Source organism: Saccopteryx leptura, chromosome 3, assembly GCF_036850995.1.
Source record: "Saccopteryx leptura isolate mSacLep1 chromosome 3, mSacLep1_pri_phased_curated, whole genome shotgun sequence".
Lineage (NCBI taxonomy): Eukaryota > Metazoa > Chordata > Mammalia > Chiroptera > Emballonuridae > Saccopteryx > Saccopteryx leptura.
The window spans coordinates 21,610,688-21,633,315 of NC_089505.1; the positions used below are offsets into that span (position 1 = coordinate 21,610,688).

The 22,628-nt window shown below is 45.8% G+C and overlaps 1 protein-coding gene across 1 annotated transcript in view; it reads left to right on the plus strand.

Moving 5' to 3' along the window:
• The window catches only part of PLAGL1 (PLAG1 like zinc finger 1), a 55,027-nt gene that overhangs the window by 17,320 nt on the left and 15,079 nt on the right, over positions 1-22,628 (plus strand). Inside the window, 3 exon segments of the mRNA XM_066373078.1 lie at positions 6,869-6,943; positions 10,904-10,935; positions 15,228-15,305. The gene's annotated coding sequence lies outside the window, so the exon portion shown is untranslated.

Sequence of the window (22,628 nt, forward strand, 5' to 3'; positions counted from 1 at the left end):
AGTAACTAAAAAAAATATCTAAAATCAGTAACCTAAGTTTTCACCTTATGAAACTAGAGAAAAAAAGCAAAGTAAACCTAAAGCAAGCAGAAAAAAATAAATAATAAAACTTTGAGAAGACAGCAACATAGAAAACAGGAAAACAAAAAAGAAAATCAACAAAAGGAAAAACTTGTTCTTTGAAAAAATTAGTAAAATAATAAACCTCAAACCAAGCAAAGCAAGAAAGAGAAAAGATATAAATTACCAATATCAGAAATAAAAGAGGAGCCATAATTACTAAACTCATGGATACTACAGGGATAATAAGAAAATACTACTAACAACCTATGCCCACAAATATGATTACTTAGGAGAGGTGGACTGATTTCTAGAAAAATGCATAAAAAATACCAAAACCAACTTGAAAAATAGATTACCTGAAGAACCCTATATCTATTAAAGAAATCAAGGTAATGGTGAAACAAAACAAATAAACAAAAATTCCTAGAAAGCAAAACACCAGGCCCAAATGGTTGTACTGGTAAATTTTACCAAATAACCCATGTGACAAAAAACAGTTGAAAAGGGAAATCAGAAAGTATTTTGAACTGAATGAAATGAAAACCGAATTCCAGATAACTAGGGTGCAGCTATAGCAGTATTTAGAGGAATATTTATAGCCCTGTGTGCCTATATTATAAAAGAGGAAAATTCTCAAAATAATGGTTCAGTATAAGGCATTCTAAAATTGTCTCAAATATCAGAATTTCTTTTATTTAAAAATATGCTTGTTTTGTGTTATTGGATAAGACAGTTAAGGGTGATTATAAAAGGGCAACTCTTTGCTCTTCACAGGAAAGAAATAACTATCAGATTTCCCCAGCTACAAGCTGGGTTTCTTTAGCAAGACATGTTCCCCTAGATACCCTTACGATTTCTTCCTAATTATTAATTTCTGAGATAAATGGTAGTGAAGGAAAAATATATTTTGGGATGTTAAGAGGCAATAGATCTAGACACACATTTAAAACGATATAATTAATAATAGATAATTAATATAAGAATGAGCATTTTTAAAATCACAGACCTGTAGAATTAAAAGCACCCTCAAGAGGTGTTTAGTCTAACAAAAATGGCTGAACTTCTTCATTTTTAATATTAAAGCCTTGTATAAAAAGTTTTTAAAGGGGGATGTATTTTCCAAGTTTGAAAAATCAACAGAATCATTAAAGGAGAAATAAATCACTGAATGATATATTCAGAATTCAGATTAAAAAATCTCAAGCTCTGACAATCAAGAATATTCTAGACATGCTGGCCTCTATCTCTTTCTTCCCACAGTATTCTGTACAGCATCTACAGATCACCATCTGTCAATAGGGTATTATGAACAGTGAGACAAGGAGTGAAAAATAAGGTTTTCCATTTACCACTGGCAGTCTTTTCTTATGCTAGAAAGTCAATTTATTTTCTCCTAGTCAGTAGGGTGAAGGTCAAATGAAGTAAGATATATATTAGTTCTCTGAACACTTTAAAGCATGCAACAAATATTCCTAATATGTATTTTTCTCTTCATGTGGCAACAGTCGAATATCTGCCCAACACCAATACATTTCTGCTTAAAAAGGTTAAATGGCAAGGAGGAAAGCTGATTGTACAGAAAAACCACATTGCTGCTTTATAGCAACTAGGGATTTGCCTCAATTAGCTTTTTAAAAGACAATGCAATGTTTCTATTTTGTATAGTAGCGCATCCCTTATGACAGTTTGATCTTGCTTGGTTTATTACTTGGCCCCATGAAATCCTAAATATTTAGCACTAGGGGAATCACGTAATCCAGAGGCTGAAAATGAAATTTTATGTCTTTTTATTGAAAAGGAAGCTTTTTTCCTAATTTAAAAAGTTTTACATTGGTCCGATTTTCAATATCAATGATAATAGTTATCCTTATTGAGTATGTATTATATGCTAGCACTATTCCAGGTGCCTTATTACAACTGGATTATAGAGTGATATACGGAGTTTCTCATCATAAGATCAGCTTTCTTTCACGAGCTCTGTATCGTTTTTGAGGGATGATTATTTCGCAATACCTTGTAAAGAAATTCTTGATATTTCTGTCTCCATATTGGAAGACAGAGAGGCTCACAGTGAACCAGTGCCCGAGTAGCTTGAAGGTTCCTGATAGAACTGTCCTACTGCACGTAATAGGGAGCTACATTTTCTGTGCAGTTTAGAGTTCTGTGTTTTCTAAATTCATTTTTGTCCCAAGTTGAGACAGTCAGTGAAGGTCTTCTCTTTAGGGGCTGTTTATTACCCTGTACAAAATGGCATCTTTCGCAGTCATATGACTAATCTTATGATCGGTCCCCAGGTCCAGGACTGAAGCCCAAAAGATCGCAGGTGAGAGGGTTGCGTTTTGTGGCAAGGAATGAGTTCTTCATCCATTTCCTCCCAAAGTTGTTTATTTGCTTTTTAGGAATTTTGAAATTTACCTATTGCCATGTTCCCTCAGGATTGGTGACAGCATGGGGATGGAGCACAATAAAAGGAACACATTTTGTTAGAGGTTTTGATGAAGGTGGGGGTCACAAAAAGCAGTTCAGAATTCAGCGGAGACCTTAGCAACCTTTTAATTATATCTGCTCAATGCAGGTAACCAGTCAGGACACCCCACGTTCTCTCGCAGTCCCTGATTACTCCCGCAGACCCACACGCAGCTCATTCACACACAGGCTGTCATTTAGGAGCTTGGATGACCAGTTTGGGTGATTACCTATCTCAAATCAAAAGGCAGGTTTTGTTTTGCAAACGGAATTTACACAGACCAACTCTTTCTTGGGGTCTCCCTGCCTTTGAGGGAGATCAGCCATGAGGAGAGCCCTCGGAATTACAGCTCTGAACTCATCAGAGGGTCGCACCTCCAGCCACTCCGGTCATGAGCGGAGCTATTAGATGGAGAGGAAAGTGTCCCTGTGGTTCGGGTACGGTGACACGAAAGAAATCGCAGATTAAGTGAGACCGTCACTTGTGGGATTGCTGGGTGGAAGAAGAAAGGGAGAGCGAGCGGGTGAAGTTTATTTATGGAATGTCAGGGGGCCGTGGAGGCCCAGCAGGCCCAAGAAGCGGGGACTTCCCTCCGTGCCTGCTTTCTCCCCGTGACCTTGGATGAACTAGCGCGCAGTATATTATGCCAGGCGATTGTGCTGGTTTGTCATGGTTAGCATTCTGGACTGTCACTGGAATGTAGGAAACGGATGAATTTGAATTGAACCATGAGGTGGTCTCTGGGCCTTCTCCCTGTCTCAAGGAAACCTGTCGCTGCTGTTTGTCTGGGCCCGGCCTAATGAAAGCAATGGAGGGAAAGAGAGGTGGGCCTTTGATCTCTTTGTTGCAGCTGCTCCCTGGGAACTCGCTGAAATCAATGCCCTGTTTTCCTGAAGGAATGAATGGCTCTGCCTAACTAGCTTTGTGAAGCCGTGGGGGAATTCACTGCCTCTGTTTATTGACAGCTGAAAAGGAGCGCATGGGGTGGAATGGACCTTCTTGTGAAAACCAGGCACAAGGAAAATTAGACCTCAATTTAACACAGAGGAATTTGGAAATCCACCCCAAAGGAGACGGTGGTTTCTCAGGCTTACATTAGAATTACTCCAGTTTGGGGCTAGTGTGTAATGAACAATGGAGGTTCTGCACGACTGTGTTATCAGTAGGAATATGGTAGGCACGGTTAATAATGTGAAGCAGAAGTTGAACCAACATCCTCCTTCTCTTTTTAAACACAGAAGAGTAAAGAGAGACAAATATTAACCAAGATATAATCAGGCGATTCTTTTATTTTTGCCTGAAGAGAAGAGAGTGATATTTCAAATAGGCCTTACTAATATACTAAGTCTCGAGAATGTGTCTTCCCTTCGCTTACGTTTCAGACATCTTTGAACTTGGTCATCTAACTCTCACAAATGCTAGCTATTCATACTGTTCCAGCATATGTGTGTTGCATGGGAATATTACAATAATACATTTATTTTTAAAAACTTATGTCCTGGGATATTTTTAACTGAAATTCTGTATCACAAACATAAATGAAACTGATTAATGGACGAATATAACATTTGCAATTAGAACAGTTCATAAATCCTAAACTTAACTGCCTTTACTTTTGAAAACAGAGTAAGGAAAATGTCTTGAGTTTGTCACAAGGAAACATCACTTTTTACATCTCCCCTCACTTGCTTGATTTCCCAGGAAGAATTTATAGCTCCTTCCTTTGGCCTCCGGCCCTTTGTGCGCACCTCTATTATAGCACTTAACACATTGCCCTGTGGATCTTTGTTTAGGTGTATTCTTTTAGCGGGAAGTAAAGCAGCTGTGTCGTATTCGTTTTTATATCTCCAAGCCTCGCAAAGCTCTTGGCTCAGTGAATGCCGCTGAATGAATGGGGATTGATAGCTCCCCTTACGTTACTTTGAATGTTATTACTTATCCAGGCTCCAACTGCAAATACTGCATTTTAAGAAGACCTGATTGATCTATTGTGACCTGATTGGCTCCATAGCCTTTTGAAACCTTTCCTTTATGGAGAATTATTAAACAGTTTTGTTTGGGTTTTTTTTATTATTATTATTATTATTTGGCAAGTTTGCTGGGCAGTCAGTCCATCATCCTCTGAACTGGAGGCATAAAAAGTGTGTGGCATTGTCCTTTGCAAAGCCAAGGTCTCTTCTCTAATATTCTTTCCTAAAAATAAATCTCAACATTTTCAGTAAGAAGATGAAAAAGCTTTTAATTTAGAGTTTTTGAGACTTTCAAAATGAGGTGGATAAAACTTCCATCTTCCACGATTTAGTTTTAGGATGTAATGTTATATAATGCAAAACAACACATCCTTTGACAAGGTCCTTAACCAGAATTACCACTGCTGTATGTTTAGGAATCTCCTACCAAAGGAGGCAGAAGCCTTCACTTCTCAGGGAGAAGCGGGAGAGAAAACCGGAGAGCCCAATTTCTGAGCTATTCCCAAGTTAAAACCTATTTTCTTTTCCAACCAGAGCTTTAAGTGGGAAATGTCAACATTCTTCAGGAAAATAACTTCTTAAAATTATAAAGGAAAATTTTAGAAAATGTGTGTGTGCGGGGGGAGGTAAGCAGACAAGTACAGGAATTTGCCATACAACTTTTCTTCCCCACATCATTTTTATTTTATATTTACCACCATAATTATTTTTTAAAGAAATCTATCTGGTTTTCTGTTTTGAGGAAAGGTCGGGGTGAAATGTAAGACCCAGGTTCACCAGTTTGTGAGGGGTTAGTAGCAGCCTTGTGGAGGAATGGGCGTTCTCACGGCTCACACAGATGCAGCCGACTCAGCAAGCTGTGATTGTGCTGAGATGTTAGATTTCTTCCGAAGTGGGAAAATTCCCATGGCCTTGGTCATGGACAGACTCTTGCCCCCATAAGGATTAACTCGGAGATAAGAAAACAGTAAGCACAGCACTTAGGTTTTATAACCTGGCTTCTCAGTCTTCCCAGTCTCTGGAAGTAATTTTGTGTGACGTCATACCCAAGTGGGGAGGGGGGGGAGGATGGAAGGGAGAGTGGGAAATCAAGCCACACTTTTCCACTTGATGTTTCAGCTTTTAGAGGCGAGGCAGATCTTGACCTGCATTGATAGAGAGTAGGACACGTTGGCCAAGGAAGGGACTGCAATGTGAACATGTATTCTTCACTGTGCTTCTAGAGCCAGATAACTTCAACTACATGGTCCTCCCTCAAAGGAGACTTTTTTTCTTGGGACTGAAGGCTGCTGTGATACCCAAGAAATAATAATTTAAGAGTCAAACCCTCAAAATAGGTTTGGGGATCAACATATATTAGGACTCTGTATTTGTCTGTGTATTTATTCCCACAAACAAACTTCCTAGTAGAAAAATGCCAGATACTTCTTCTTCGATGGCTTCCCATCCATCCAGACTGACCAAATAAAGACCCCCTCCCCAGTAAAGCCTTATCTAGTCACTGGAAGGGAGACACCCTCCTTACTGATTAAGTTGAATTGTAAGAAAGACTATTCTGAAATACCAAATTATTAAAATTACTTTTATGGGATGTGCTTATTATCAACAAGTTCTGCCATGTAGGCCTCTTCTCCTTTTAGTTGTAGCCTTGTCTGTGGGGGAAAAACAGAATGAAGCAAAGGTGTTTTCTGCCTTGGAGTTTGTTGTTGTTGTTTGTTTTTGCCTTTTAGTGGCCTTTCCTTGCTCCTTAGAACCCTTCTCCCCTAAATTTCACTTCACCCTCGGCCATGCTCAGGGACTCCGTCCTTTTCCCAAAGGGCAGTGTTTTCACTTGACACCTTTTTCAGAGGTCTGTCATCTGATTTCTGCCCAAGCCTGTGAGGTATGTCCACTTGAACTGGGGTCTTTGGAAAATAGTTGAAAATACGCGAGTGCTCCTGGCTTACCACTCGGTGTTCAGCACTTCGCTCTGACGAACTCTTTTAACCCTCCGAAGGCTCTCATGTGTGGCGGTGATCGGTCCTGTTTTATAGGAGGGACAGACAGGCTGCCTGAGGCTTCTCAGTGGCCCCAGGGTGGCATGTGGATTTGAACCTCCGGCATCCTGGCTCCATAGGCTCTGCTCTTAACCACACCACTGTATCCCCTCTCTAAAACTAAAAATCCTTTAAGAACTTAAAGGTGTGCCTCTGGAATGTTGGCATATGCCACGATGGCATGTTGACGGGGAGAAATTTTTGATCCTGGCACCCCTTAGCTCATATTCCGTATATAAATGTCTACTTACACAGGACCAATGTGGTTTTTCTCAGTGCTGGGTGGGCTTTTTTTTTTTTTTTAACCTTTTGATATTTTTTTCCCTCTCTAGGATTGCTCTCATATTTTGATGTGGCCTCTGTTTTAAGTCACATCTGAAACTCCTGTGTGCCTCCAACTTAGAGAGGTAAGTAGGTCTCTGCTAGACCATCTGACTTCTGCCCAGTCCGCTCGCCCGTGCTCAGTGGTGACTCTGTGTCTTGTTCCCCACATCAGAGGGGGCACCAGGACCTCTGCCTCTGTCCCAGGAGGAGGGGTTTCGGGCAGTTGGTTTTTATTTTATCACGACTCGCTTACTAGAAACCTTGTGCTCTCCCTCCCTTACGTTTTTAAAAAGATGTTTTCACTTACAAAAGCAAATAAATGCCAAGAAAACAACTGCGGCTGCTGCCCTCCATTTAGAATCACATTGAGAGCATTGCACACGTTACAATTCAGAGCCTCTAAATCATGCTGCTAAAATTGTAATACGAGGTGATTTTCAGTTTGCATATGTTCTGTCCAAACTTCCTACGGTTGTGAAATACGTGTTGGGAAATAGGGACCTCCAAATCCAGTGTTTATTTGAAGGAACTCGTGGTTGGGCAGGATCTGCAGTTTTTATCTCTTATCGTTTTCCATACATCTGGAGGTTTTGATTTGTATTAAATACCTATTTCAAAATAGCAATTCCTGCCTTAAACTTCAGATTCAGCAGTTTGGTTGTTTTTTCCTCCGTCATGTGCGTTCTGTTCTCTCTCTAAGCCCCGTAAAGCAACCCTCCCCTGGTCTGCAGCTTTCGTGCTAACGCTGTTGCTTAACTGTAACTCCTGGCCTCTCGCCAAACATTTTTTTACAAAATGTCCTTGACTGTAATAGGCCATATTTTTTTTTTTTTAGTTTCAGCATTCTTTGTAAGTTTTCTTATATTTCATCTTGCACTTGAATTTTTTTTTTGTTCCCTAACTCTCTCCCTAGATAAACTGCTTCCAAATTTATTTTGCTCTTGGGGCTGACTTCTAGAAAGGCTTTCCACAGCTGCTCCAGTGGGAAGGCCAAAGTGAACAGAATATTAGATGTGTGTGTCCAAATTCCTGTTCTCCAACTCGTTCCAATTGAAACTAGTCCACTTCCCCACCAACACATTCCAAAGGAAAATTCTAGCACTATCCAGAAATGACAGAATCACTTCTGTGTATCATTCGGGTAACTTTATAATACTGGGCAGGCCAATTCACGCCAGGCCCAGTTTTAATTGCTCTCTTTAGTTAAACACGATACTGCCGTTCAAAGCACAGCTAATAACATTACGCTGCTTAATAATTTAGAAATCTTTCTAATAGTTGACATATAAAACTTGAAGCATGCAGAAAGTTAAAAATATCTTTTACAAATGCATGTTTGGAGGCAGAACTGTATTATGATGATCCAAATGAAAGAAACATTATTGAAGCGAATCAGTGATTTTACACCGTTTCTGTTATGTTGTATTCTAAAGCAGGTTATGGTGCCCTTAACCCAGTTTGTAAAATTGTTCTTGATACTTATTAACAGACCACTTCTACTTTGTACATATACTTTAGACTCTGTACCAGTCATCGAGCCTCTCGGTACATATGTAATGTATAATCTTTTAACAGCTCCGCAAGGGAGAGAGATGTCAGCGTGAAGAGAGGTGGGGGCACTTGCCTGAGGCTCACAGACCTGGCACGCAGCAGAGCCAGTATTTCAAACCCAGAGCCCTCTCACTCCTACACCAGCCCATCCTCCCTCGATCGCACGCACACACCTTGTCTCATTGCCCCTTACTGCGTTCTGCTTCACGGGTGTGTTTTACAAATTGAACCAAAGGCCAGCAAAAAGATTACCATGCGCTTTATTGCGGTGCTTTGCTTCATTGTAGTCTGGAACGTAACCCTCCGTACCTCCGAGGTAGACCTGTATCTAGTAGAACACTGTCACTTGGTTCACGTTTTTAAACCAACCGTAGAACGCAGCCTGCTCTTGAGTAGAGTATATGCTTCTCACGTAGTAGAATAAAGGAAAGTAAAAGGTATTATCTTAGCCACCTGTAGGTAAGAAATGTTCCTAAGAAATAGCATTAAAATTTCTTTACTCTCTGATTCCCTGGAAAAAAAAACCAAAAACAAATTAAAACAAAGATAGTTGTAGGGGTGAAAAGAGTTAGGGGTCATCATATAAGGGAGTGTTAAATATCAAAATTTAGGGACTAAAGCACATTTCTCAGTGTGTTTAAAATAACAGTAGGAGTTGTGCATGTTTGTACTATAACAAACTATACTTTATTTGGGGAATAACTTAATTGATCCATTATGTGTCATTTTCCAAGAGAATGCTTTTCTTTTTGAGCTTAGGAATTGAAAGAGATTCATAAAACAGACACACGCAATCAACATGTGATTTAGAACCACACTAGAAGGATCATCATTGTACATTCTTCCTCTAAAATAGTTCTCATTTGCTCTGTATATTCAACTCAAAGTGCCTAAGAGTGTTGTTAGTTCTGATTCAAGGAAGATTTAAAATTCTCCATGGACAGTTTTATAGAAGAATTAGAAGAACTTCAGTGTTCCAGGATTGCTTTTATTCTTTTTGTGCACATTTTGAAATTTTGTTTTGTTTTACTTTTTGTATTATTTTTTCCCAAGAAAATTACCGTTTCACTGATTTTAAGGTGTAAGATGGATAAATCCAGGAGCATAATTTATGTCTCCTGTCTAAGGTCTCTTTCTATACTATAAGCCTGAGCATATGGCTCTCCTGATTAAAACTGTTCAATGATTCTGATGATTCAGGTTGCAATTGGCAGAAACTAATGAGACCATCGAAAGTTGCAGACCTCCCAGTGCCAGGAATGTGTTGGCGTGTTAGAAGAATCACTCTGACAGTAGGCTGTGGTTAGGGTGGCCGAGAGCCAGTCCCCAAAAGACTGGATCCACTGAGGAGCCAGTGTGGATCCCAGTCTTCAGTGTGTAGAACTGTCCCGTTACACTGGCCTAACTTGACTCAAGCTCTTGACTCACTAGGCTGGCAGAGTGGCTGGTCTTCCATTCTCCAGCATGCCTTCCCCCCACCCCCCACCCCACCAGGTTTTGGGGCACCACAGATTAGAACGTAGTGTTCTGCACATGGCTGCCCATGTTAGGTGGTGGGGGTTTGGGGTGGGCCATTTGGGTATTCATTAACCGCCTCCTCCCTCTTCCCTCTGGGCCCCTGCTGTCTGATGTAAGAAGGGAAGCTAGTGTCAACAGAGGCAGACCCTCGCGAGAGCAGGGAAGCCCCGCACTCTGGTTTTCCAGCCCTCTGCCTGCTTGCTCAACACCCTCGCTTCCATTTTCCCTGCTTGAGAATTTGCTTGTTGGCTCCAATTTTATACAAGCTCTAGAGTTTCCCAATAACCAAGCCAGAGGGGGCGCACACTGCCTTGGCAACAGGGCACTGGGCGCCCAGGCAAGTCCTCCTCTCCCAGGGCCATCTTTCCCCAAGACATGTGCCCACATGCCAGGCAGGCTTAGTGGGTACTGTGCAGCAGGAAGACGGGGGTCCTTGGTTGCTGACTCCCATACATCTGAAGTTCCTGCCCACCGCGCTCTCCATTCTAAAAGGGCTCATCTCTCAATAATGGCTGCCATGTTTTGAGTCCTCTCCAGTTCTCAGCAGGGCCTTCCAAAGCTCTCGGGCGTTCAGCCACAGAGCTGAAGCGAGATTTGCTTTGTGGGCATGACTGACCTCAAAGTCTGGACCCCCTCAGACATTTCATTTGGTGCTACAAGTATGTACCGTTACTGCACCATCTGTGGATCGACAGATGTCTCCGAGGGTGGGAAGCCCCTCCCCCTCCTCCATGCACACCGTCATTTCCATCTCCTGGGGGTCTGCAGCCACACCCCCTGCCCAGCCCTCGGCGGGGGAGGGGGCACGTAGGAGCTTGGGAAGGGGGCTGTCTGGTGCCACAAGGCGAGCAGCACTGGCCTCTCTCTTTCCTCTTCCTGTTGACTTCCTTTTTTTTCCCCCTTTGGTTCTTAGGCAATTCAGAGTTTAAGATAAAGGCCTTAAAGATAACTTTTCTCTGCCTCTCCCATTCTAGGTATTTGCATAGGAGTCAGAGGAGTTAATCTTGTGAGTAAACGCTTACCATCTGCTTGTTTCCTTCCTTCTCTAGCTGCCCTGGCCCCGAGTCCCAGGGCACCCTCGCAGGTCCCTGCGCCAGGGGCCACGGGCGGGGCCCCTCTGAGAGGAGTCTGGCTGGCGGGCTCCAGCCGGCCGGCCCGCGGCCAGTCTATGGCACAGTCGTGCACTCGCCTAGGGCCTTAGCACATGTCCCCGGCGCCCGCGAGTCTGCCTCTCGCTGCACCACGTCAAGAGTGCAGGAAGCGTCTTCTATTCTGTCCCCCAGAACTGCCTTCACGCTCACTCCAGCCCGTTTGGCCGACCTTGAGGGAAATTTCATCACAGTAATTTTTTGGTGACCTCCCTTCCCTCGGGGGTTATGTCCTAGAACCTGGAGATTCCCACGTACCTGTAGGGCAGGACTTGACTGGGCATTCGGCATTCGGCATATCACAGTAGTGGTCTCTTAAAGCCTCAGGGCCACCAGGGAGGACTCTGGAAATCTCTTGCTCAAATCTGGCCACCCGGAGGGCACCCCACACTCATCCTCTTGAGGACTGCAGGGCCCCCTGCGGGCAGCTGACTGGTCTCCTTTTCCGAGAGGAAAGTGTGCTTTTCTCACCGTACCCCACCCACTCTCTCCTTCTCCCATCCTAGACGTTGGGCAGAATCTCAGTGGGTTTAGATGTTAAGACAGACTGCTTCTGCCACCTGTTTTAAATGAGCTTCAAAGGAAAGCTGTTGGGAGGACAGAGTCAAGTTCCAAAGTTGTCCTGCCATGCTGAGTCGGAGGCCGACATGAGGACCAGGCATCACTCAAACAGTGATAACTATGGACGTTGAGAGAAAGAAACAGATTTGAGAGACTCCAGCCTCGCAGATCCTGTAGCTTAGCTTCGTCAGAGAGAAAGGATCTAGTCCAACTCTAGACTTTCTGACTTTGGAAAGGCTGGGAAGAGACAGGGTGCCAAGACTGACCTGTTAATAATGTGGACTCCCAAGTCACACAATCCAGATGCAAATTCCAGCTCAGCTGCTGGCTGGTAGTGTGAGCATCGGCAGGTCAGCCGAAGTTCTAAGCCTCAGTTTCCCCCAAAACTAAAAGGGGCTTAGTACCTCCTACTCAGATGGTGGTTGAGGGCATTGAGTAAAGTGATTAAAACAGTGGTCATCACCTTATGAGCATCCAATCAATGTTAGCTATTATTACGTAGTTGGTGCCAGTGGCTAACACCTGTAATTCTGGAAGAGGAGCAGCGAGTGTGGAGTTCGCTGTGTGGAGCCCCTGCATTAGGACAGGTGGCCTTCGGGGGGCACTGCAAGAGATCCAGGTGAGAGGTAGGGAGATGGATTTGTCTGGAATTTGAAAGTTTATCATTGAAGATATTTGGGAGGCCTGTGACCTCAAGGAGTAGTTGAAACATTGGTTTACGAACAAGACCCCACGAGGATTACGTGAAAATGTAGAGGGCCTAGTATCAGGCTCACAAATCTATTCCTATTTCTAGTGACCCTTTGCAGCGTGATCCTCTGTGTCGTATGACTGTGACTATCATCCCACTTAGGGTCTTCCCTTCCAAGGTATAATCTTACTGTTCACTGTGGTCGAGCTCACTGAAATAAGATTGAGTTGTCTGTAATCTGCCATAGCAGTGGGCTCCTAGCCATGTGGAATTAGGGACTTTAGGAAATACACTTAAAAACTTAGTGGAAAGGCTTTTCAAAAGCACACTTTCCGTCTGGAGGAGTCTTGCACTGAACACCGGGGCGGAATGCACAGTGTTTGAGGCTTGCCCTGTTCTTTCTCGCTGCAATCGTTAGAAAGAAAAAAGTCAGGCTGAGGAATTTAGTTAAGCAAAATCAGGAGTAGCTAGAAGTGATTGAATTGAAACTAGAGGGAAATCCCTTTGTTCAATCTGGGTTTCAGTGAATGCTCAGCAGGCGGCTAAACCAGTTCATTAACAGGAAAGAAAAAAAGACAGACATGTTCTTAAATGCTGCTCTCAGAAGCAGATGCCCAGAAAAACACATTGTGACAACCGAAACCATGCATTCTAGAAATTACACGCCCGAGATTCATGGAACTTTTGTTTTTGTCATCAGTGAAGAAACACATCAGTTACCCCAAATATTTTTCCATTAATTTAAAACAATTAGCTGGAATTCATCTATCTACCATATGCCCACCTCCGTTCCTAGAAAATGGTGATTTTTCTTGCTACTCTGGAGCTCAGAAACATCTGTAGTCAGGCATGTTGAATGTCATAGGATCATTTTTTACCACACCAATTTAATATATATATATATATATATATATATATATATAATTGACATACTGAAACCTTTTTCATTGATTTTGAAATCCGAATTCAGACCTGAGAAGCAGTTTGCCAGTAGCATCCTGTCAAACTCGGATGCGTTATTTTTCCCACTAGGATGTCCCGCACGCCCAGGTGTCCCCCCCCCCCCCCCCGGGGTCCTGCGTGCCTTCGGGTTCTGGGCCGCACCGAACCATTTCAGCCTGCGCCTGCGCGGTGTCGGCAGGTGGGAAGGGCCAGGGTTCTCCTCTTTCACTGGCGCTGCTTCCATTGAACAGCTTAAGAATAAGCTCCTGTGTGAGCCCTCAGAGGCCAAGGAGTATTGTTGAGTTCAGAAAGGAGTCGCTTTCTCTGGGTGATAATTTGAATATTTTGACAATGAGGCTGAGCTACTCCACGGCCTGGTTTGCGTCCTCCATGTCATGCGCACCCTTTCTGGTGGGGCACAAGGGAGGCTCTTGGCCCCCCGAATTCCTGCCCTGGCATTGTCTGCTGCCGAGATGGGCCGGGGCACAGGGAAGCTTATCCAGAAGATTTCACCCTCTTGCTTTAATGTTTTCTAAAGCCCTATTAAAAAAAAAAAAAAATTAATCCAGGCCTTTGGAGAGCATGATACATGTTGAGTATTTGGAGAGGAGAGCTGGACCATGGAGATGATTTGTGAAGTGTTTATACATGCAAAGTGAGGAATACATTTAAAACAAATTCTCCAGACGAGCAAGACAAAGAACCTACTCACCTTCAGGTTTTTCCTGAACTGTGTGGCAGTCACTTGAAAGATTCAGTTGTCTAAAATGGCCTCCGTTTTTGCATTTTTAAACTTAAAATGCAAAATAAACAGACATAGCCTTTTTTTTTTTTTTATCAAATTAAGGAAAGAGGCAACCAAGTGAGGAAAACATCACTTACGTGAGCTATAATTGGCTTTGTTTTGTCATATATTTACCTTTGTCCTGGGCAGGGAAATCCTGAAAAGATTTTCACCTAAGAGGATCAACTGGTTGGAATAGTCTTAGCTAGAAGAAGCCAAGCTTGATAATTAGTTGGTGAACAGAGCTACGGGTTTCCGAATGCTCACCAGGGACCATAGTGCAAAGCCAGCTGCTGACCGGGCCCTGCTGACTTGGTGAGAACATAAACCCCAGGGCCCGGGAATGCTGTGCCAGCCTGTGCCAAGAGGTCCCTGGCATTCTACTGCATGGCTAGATTTGGTGACCGCTGCGCTGTCCGCGGGGTTTGGAGCCTTCAGCTTTTCCACCCTGCACATTTGAGAAATGTATACATTTATACAAAGCTTTCATTGAAAACGAACACCTACTAGTTATTACTGACTTTTTTCAGTTCATAATTTGTTTCAGGTGTTGTTATTGCATAGCTTTGCATACCTGTTTTACAGTATTCTAATACTGTTGGTTTAAAAAAAAAATGCCTTTTCCTCTGAGTGCTATTTTGAATATTCTATGTAAGCAGTTACATGGGTTTTTTTGTTTGTTTGTTTTATGTTTTTGTTTTGTTTTTCTCTCTACTTGCAGAAAGCAGGGGAAGTTGTCAGGGTTTTTCTCATTCATTTGCCAGTAGGACAAAGGATATAATAAAAATTCTTAAAGGTCTTGTTGGGCAAGATTATATGAAATATTGAAAATCTTCTGAGTTACAACATGGTGAACTTTGTAACACCTTTTAAGTATCTCAGGTGATCCACATGGTTTAAGACTTTGGCTGTATGGTATTTCTGAGATATTTTAAAACTAAGGGTTGTAGGTCTATTGCGGTATTAGACGGCAGGATTTTAAAGTTTAAAATGGATCTATCTCTTATTAAAATGCATGGAAAAGCAAACCTCCCCTCCACATTCCCTCTACATTGTCGGCTGAGTGTGTGGGCTCTTATAGGGAAGCTGGCATTGCAGTGTGATTGATGGGGGGGGGGGGGGGTGTTTTTCCAGCTTCATTCACTGTAGACGTGCGAGATCTCTTCTTCCAGGTTTGACTCCTCACTCAAGCCCCTGAGAGGACCGCAGGCCTGCCTGAAAGCCGACGCGTGCTGTCGCCTACCCAGTAGGTACGCAAGTGCTGGTCACTTTTCAAAATCATTTCTATCTGGGCACGTTTATTAGTAACTGTTTGGACACATAGTAAAATTAGTCAAGGATGTGCTGCAGGAGGTTCAAGGTACTTCAGAAAGGTACATTTTGCCCTCAAGCTGCAAAAATAGCGTAGAACAAAATTGTAACCATTTCTTTTTTTAAAAAAAGCATTAGGACACTGCATTTCAGGGACGTAGAGGGCACAGTGAGCCACTTGTCCTGGCCTCTGCTGTCCCCTCTCCACAGCCCCCGTGGTATCTGCAGATCTGTGGGATTTCTGCAGACAGCCCTGTCGGTTCAGAAGCTCGCAAGCTGCCCTGACAACACTCCTGACTTGTGTACACTTACAGGATGTGTAGAGATTGGCCTCCCCTTTGTGGACGATGTTGACCGATAAGCCTGAGGAAGATGCTGGTCACACACCAGCAGCTCTGGGGAAGCCAGGCTACACATTCTGAGGACTTATTTGCAAACACTATAGTGAAAGCTAGTGCTGGTGTGGACTACTCAGCTAGGCAGTGGCAAGGTGTAAGGAGAGAGAGCCCTGGGCTCCGCTCGGAGCACCTGCGTTTGGCCCCTGGTCACCACCGTGGTCATCGATACTGGTGTCAATGGAAGCTAACACTCTCGGGGCACTCACTGTGCACTAGACGTTCTGCTTAGTCCAGTTTCTTACGTGCAGTATCGTATTCGTCAGTGCTTTTTGGGTAAAGAACTTTCGTCTCAGAACCTCAGTTTCCTCATCTGTTGGATGGGAATGAAGATGCCTTTCCGCCTCTCTCACAGGGCTGGCAGATGGTCCTTGTGTAGACAAACTAGCATGAGAGGGCTCTACGAGGTCAGCTGAAATATGCTGTTGTTTCACTAAATATTATTTTGGGTCCCTCTGAAATATCATGATAATCATGTTCTTACTAAATAATATTTTTATTTATTGTCCAAGAAAATTGAAATTCATCCCAACCTGCCAGTGTATCTACTAGCGGTTCTGATTAGGTGGGGGGGGGGGGGGGAAGGCGCAGAGAATCTTGCTATTGTGTCTTCCGTCTACCATATGATTGCCATTAGAAGACTGGGCACGATGACCAGGCAGGTCCTGCAGTGCATCTGCCCAGTAGTTGCTGGTGAGGCTGTGGGCTGAAGAAGGGTCGGGGCCGGCTGGCTCACCCGGCAGTAGACACAGGGGCGCAGTGGGACAAGCCCAGGCAGGACGGACAGACAGCACAGTAGCTAGGTAAGCTGGAAAGGAAGCCCAACTGGAGATGTCACTATAGGCTACTGGGAAGGAGCAGCAAGCATGCGGACGCGGGAAATTGGACTTATTGTGAGCAAGGTGCCCGGCCGCCCGCCAGCCCGCCCGCCCGGGCTCTGGGCTGGACCACACATGTGGATCGCAGGGACAGCTACTTAGGGAGTGCGCATTCCTCGCCATTGAACTGGGTATAATTGTAATGGTTTGTTAAACAAACAAAGGACCCAAAGCTGTGAATGGGGGAGAGAAAAGGCTTAAGGTGAAAGGGAGAGGAGGCCCTGCCCGCTGGCATTCCACTCTTTTTCGCTTTCTCCCTCATTTCCTTGACATTCCTTCTGCCCTGCCAGAGAAGCGAGCGAGCGCAGTCGCTCGGAGAAAAGCTGTCTCGAGTGTCATTTCCTTTTGAGGTGGACACTTGGTAAAATGTTTATCATCTTCAAAAGGGAAAATGAAAACAACCGGGGTCACCCTAAAGGGCAAATACTTATATTTATACCCTAAATAGAAATCTTTTTATATTTGCAAATTAAGTATTTCTGGATGAACCATTTGCCCCGCGTCATTGGAACTTACCAGACGCGACCTGGGAAGGCGAAGAGAAAGTTCTCGCGGGAGCAGAGTGGTCAGGTGTCTGATCACTCAAGCGAGTGGCCCCCGAGCCCGGCTGCCGCAGGAAGGGGAGCGTGTTAGGCCTGGGCAGCGATTCTGTTTTTCTTTCCCAACTGTGTACACAGTTGATGGCAAGTGAGTTCTGTATGCTCATCCACTGAAAAAAAGCTGGAAAAACAGTAGTGCTGAATTGTCATTTAAAACTGCCAATTACACTTGTGTCCATTTGGGTAATCAGGTTTGCTCTCAGGCTCATCTTGCATTGGAAAGACCATTTAGTGTTTGAGAACAGTGCTTCTCACTGGGCTGTGCCCTGCGGGCAGTGAGGCTCTCCATGGGGGCGGGGTGAGTGATGCCTGGGACCTGTTTCCTTGTATAATCCATGGATGAACGGCCCTCGCTTTCCCGGCACCCTGGTCCCTGTAGGCTGACCCCGGATTCCTCTCCTTCAGTATGGGACCCTTGTGTTCGGAGCACCGTCCCCACTGCAGTCTGCCCTGTACTCCGGCCAGACAGAACCCTGCAGTCCCTGCTGCCCTGTGCTGCTTGAGTCTCTGCTTTTTTTGTGCTGTCTGTCCAAAACGGGGCCCCTCCCTTTCGTCCCTCTGGAGCACTCCTAGACTCAGCCTTAGCACTCATTATCAAAGTTTACAAAGTGAAGATACTCAAAATGGAAAAGACAACAAAAGGTTATCTCTACTTCCACCCCCAGGAGATACTTTGTTGACTGGATTGTTAGCTGGCCTTTCAAGCCTTTTTTCTGTTTATTGGGAGATCATTGTTTCAGGATCAAACAGTTCACCCAGGTCCTGAGCATCCTTTGCAGATCTCACAGTTTTTAAGTATCCTTCAAGAGACGTTTGACTCATGAATCTGGCTCCCGTCACCCATGTGACTAGTCTGCTTTTCTTGTTTCTTTTCTCAGTTGAGCCTTTACCCTCACACACTTCCTGGGAAGGACCCACGCTTTTCTTTTCCCCAGAATGGTGACCGTATTAGGACAATAGGCCCAGCTGCTAATTAGGTAGTTTTGGTTCGTCCGTGCCCTAGCCTGAGTCCCAGGAAAAGAGATCAGGGCTGTCAGCTATAGAAGCCTACCCTAAAAGGGCCTAAAGGCCAGTCGGGGAGGCTTTGTTGGGAGGGAGGAGGGGGATCTATTTTCAGCTGTCACAAAGGAATAGTCCCCATCGCTGACTTTAATGACTAGAAAATCTTCTCCTAATACCAGAGGCTCTTGTCTGGATTTCAGGACGGCTCTCTGCTCCTCACCCCTACCGTGCTACCTAGAGTTCATTAATAGCCTTCTTACAGCAAGGTCCGGTCCATTTCAGCAGGAGAACCAGACCTGACTTCCCACATGCCTCTCGGGGTGCAACATGCCTGTTTTGCTCGTTTGTAGACATTTGGTATTCCTTCCTAAATGTTTATGTTTTAAAAATACAGTGTGTGTGGTGAGGAGAGGAGGCCTGAGGAAGATGTAAGAATCTCTTAGCTGCTCCCCTGCCTCCTTTCTGCCGGATGAGTGTTAATGTGGAACGGCCCATCCCGGGCTCTGCTTCGGCCCTGTTTGCAGTCTCTCCAGCTGTGCAGACCCCTGGCATCCCCTCTGTGTGGGCGAGGGACGGCCCTGGGGTGTGAGCAGACCGCTTTCATCTTCCTTGCAGTGGTGGATCCGGGCTCAGCCCCTTGGTCCTGTGGCTTCTCTTAGTCCTCTGTGACTCTTTGAGGCTCACGTTCCGGGGCTTCTGCCTTTTCACTTGCTTCTTAGGACTTCATCCCGTGACAGCTGGGACCATCTCAGGCATTCTCTCCCTACTCCTACCGCTTCTCTGCCCGCCCTCCTCCCTCCTCCCTCCTCTCGTGCAGACTGGAGTGGCTAGCCTTGACTGTTGAATAGCTTAGGTGTTATCTTCAGTTGGCTAAACGTATTGTAACAAAGAAAAGGCTCCCACCTGTAAAAAGCCTGCCTTCTTTTAGTAGAATGGGCAACCCATCAGGGAGTTTGAGCTCTTAGGGTCTCGTTTTTACTACAACCAGTTAGAAGTTATTTTGGATCATCATATCAAGTTTTTGTTTGTTTTTAGTGCAAACTTAATTCTCGTTTTGCTTATTTTTATCATCGTTGACTTGCACTATACACTGTCTTCCCCAAGAGGAGCTGGGGAAATTTAGAGGTAGAAGGCTTCTTCTGTCCTTGAAGCCTCTGAGAATTGCATGTTCCCACAAGTCTGCTTGCACCCTGATCCACAATGCGGAATAGATGTCCTAAGGGAGGATCAGTCTAGCTGCAGCCTGCCGTAAAGAAAACAAATTCTTCCTCCCCCCCCCCCCCCAGGACAACCCACTTTACCAAACCAATCGGGGCTGATCATGTGAGCTTACTGACAAGATCTGGGGCCACCCATGTAGAGCTCAGTGAGGTAGCAAGTCACAGAAGCAGGATTCACAATGGCACCTACTTCCCTGAAGCCAGAGCGTCTCAGAGCACATTCGCTGCGTTTGGCTAGAAGAGCCGCACACCTCCTCCTCGCTGGAGGTCTCTGCCGGCCTGCCTGCCCACCAGGCACCGTCAAACTCGGCGTCTCTGCAGCGGAACTCTTCATTCCAGTGCTTTGCCAGATCCGTATTCTGGCGCTCACTCTTCCTTCCCCTGCCCACCACCCTATCTCCTCTTCTCTCACCCGACCAGAGTTCTCATCCGACTGCTTTGTTTACAGAGTGTCATTTCACTCTGCCCTCCCTTCCTTTCAGGCCACTGCTATCTCTTCTGAGATACGGCAGAAGCCCGCACTCCGGATCCCCACACTCTCCAGCATGTCTTAGACATCCCTGCTGTGGTTACTGTTAAGAAGTAAAACCTCACAAGGCTGTTGCTTACAGTGGGTTCCCATTGCCCAGAAACCTGGTCATCAATCTTGGGTCGTCCTGGTCCCTTGTGACTGGCTCCTCTCAGTCCTTTGTGGTTCTTTGAGGCTTAGCTTTCTGTGCTTATGCCTTCAGCCTTGCTTCTCACTCCCATGGAGACAGTGTTTCGTGGGCTTTCTCTCCCTGCTTCTGCCTCTTCTCCCCACCTGCCGCAGAAAGTCCGAGTTAGCGGCTGGCATTCCCTGAATCGCTTGATCGGTCACCTACTAAAATATTACAACACAAAAGCCCACCTTCTCCTTGTGGGATGGAAGCACCCATCGCTGACCCTTCGTGACTGGGCTTTGCATTTCTCCCCGGCAAAGCTGTCCACAGTGTCCCCGTGTTTTCATCCTTCTCCAGTCACCCTGAGCTCCTTCCTGTCAAGTCCCTGTGTCGAGCTGATATAGAGCACTTCTCCCCGGAACACTGGGTGAACTTGCAGGCTCAGCTTTGACTTTGGCTTTTCATGAAACCGCCCTTAAGGTCTCACCCAAGAGATGATCACTCCTTACACAACCGTGTGCCTTACCCTCCTGGTTTTCCTAGTCCTTTTCACTCTTGGTGCATGCGTCTCTGCGGAGCAGTTCCGCTGAATCGTATCTGCACATTCCTAAGGAAGAGCCTCTTTGAAGACACGTGTCCTGCCCACGATTCCGGTCTGATGTGTGGCCCCTTTCCCTTAAGTTAGTTCGTTTTTGCCTGGCTTTCTAGTTTTGCCCATCCGATTGGTTTAAAAATTGAATTTTATTGCAGTGTGTCTATTTGGGTGGTGGCAGGGGGCGTTCAGAAATAAAACAGAGAATGTCAGATGTAGTAAGTGCTTGACAAAAGAGAAAAAGCAGGGGACGGGAGCACAGGGCATGGGGGGCCGGAGGGGCGGGCCGGGACTGAACCGGCTAATGAGGACTGGAGCGTGGCCAGCCCAGGACAATGGGGAGCGAAGGCCCCGCGGAGGAGGGAGCACAAGGGCCGTGGTTTTAATGACGGACCAAGAAATTCGTCTCTCTCTAGGATATTAATGATCTGTTTTTGAAGTTTTCTTCTCAATAGAGTCTTTTTTTTTTTTTTCCTTCTTTATCCTCGTTGCTTTTTTTGTATTCTGTGTCCGTTTTTCTCCTGGCGATCCTCTGCTGCCCACTGATGTGTGACAGCAGGGCCTTTCCAAAGCTGATTCGGGTTCTTTCTGCTTAGATAGGGCTTTGTCACAGGGTACGGCAGGTAGACCCCGGGGACTGCTGTGTGCTCTGGGCGTCAGCTCTTTCCTCTTCCTCTGGCCAGCTCTCTGCCGTGGGGCGCCGAGTCCTGGTGGCCAGGGTTCTGATGGCCAAGTAGGGGAGGGGTGCCCACCTCCACTCCCCGCCTGTCCCGTTTCAGCCTCGGGGGTGGGGGGGGCATCGCCTGGCCCCCCACAGGGAGGGGGTCAGAGGGCTGAAGGCTTCCATGCCCAGTTCCAGCCCCACTTCCAAAGGTGCCCAAGTTTCTGAGACTTTCCGTGGGCTCTGCGGGTAAAAGTTCACTTCGGAGGTTCTCGCTGCCTGCTTGCGTTCAGCTTTCTTCGGGCCGCTTCCTGGAGGGACTGCTCCTTTCCCGCCCCCAGCCTCCAGAACTGTGTGCAGCGCCTCCTTTCCTGTTCCTGTAGGCTGCTTTTGAGAAATCTGGTTAACATTGTTTTAAGAGTTTCAGGAGAGGCTGGAGCCACAATACTTTTATTTAATTTGCCATCATTAACTCGTCGATATTACTCACACTGTTTGTAAATAGAAAGCACTCTGTGCTTTTTCAGTGTTTCTAAGTTTAGTGCCTACAGTTGATGGTCCAAAGCTGTGGTGTAATCAGCACGACAGCTTCCTTATTAATTTTCTCTCTGAATCTGAGATAAAGCATTCAGTTTGGCTTTCTTGTTTATGTTAGGCCTTGTTTCTAAGAAAATAAGAGCCTAGTCTCTAGGTTAGTGACCAGAACGAAGTCTCTCAGGGTCACAGTGCAAAGAGCAGGTCTGACTGCTGAGCGGGCCGTGGGGGACCCAGGTCACGAGGTGCGGGGCAGCGTCCCCCAGAGCAGCACGGAGGGCAGAGGCAGCCAGGCTTTCCCACCAGCAAGCACAAAGGAGGGAAGTTGTTTCAGCCATCTGGGGGTGGGGTCCCCCAGGCGCCGAGTAAACAGCCCTGCAGGGAGCACAGAAGAGCCTTTTGTGGCGGCAGGGCCTCCCAGACTCACCGCTCTCTCGGAGCTAGCCCCGGTTTCCTGACCTCCCTCCGGCTCCCCCGCAGCCACCGGGGCCTCGCCTGGGCTGGGGTCACTTCCTCAGTGGTCTTCCCGTTTCGCTCCCACCGGGGCGGGTGGGGGTGGCGCTCACTCCTCTGCCTGGGAGTGACTGGGAGAAGGGGGTTTCCCAGGTAGACAAGGAGGGGCAGGACATCCCAGGGTGGCAGAGCGCGGAGAACACAGAGATGGTCAGTTAGCAAGGGCACTGACTGCGGGGGGCCTTTGGGCCCCCCGGGGAGAGAGGTCTGCAGGCATGGGCGGTAGG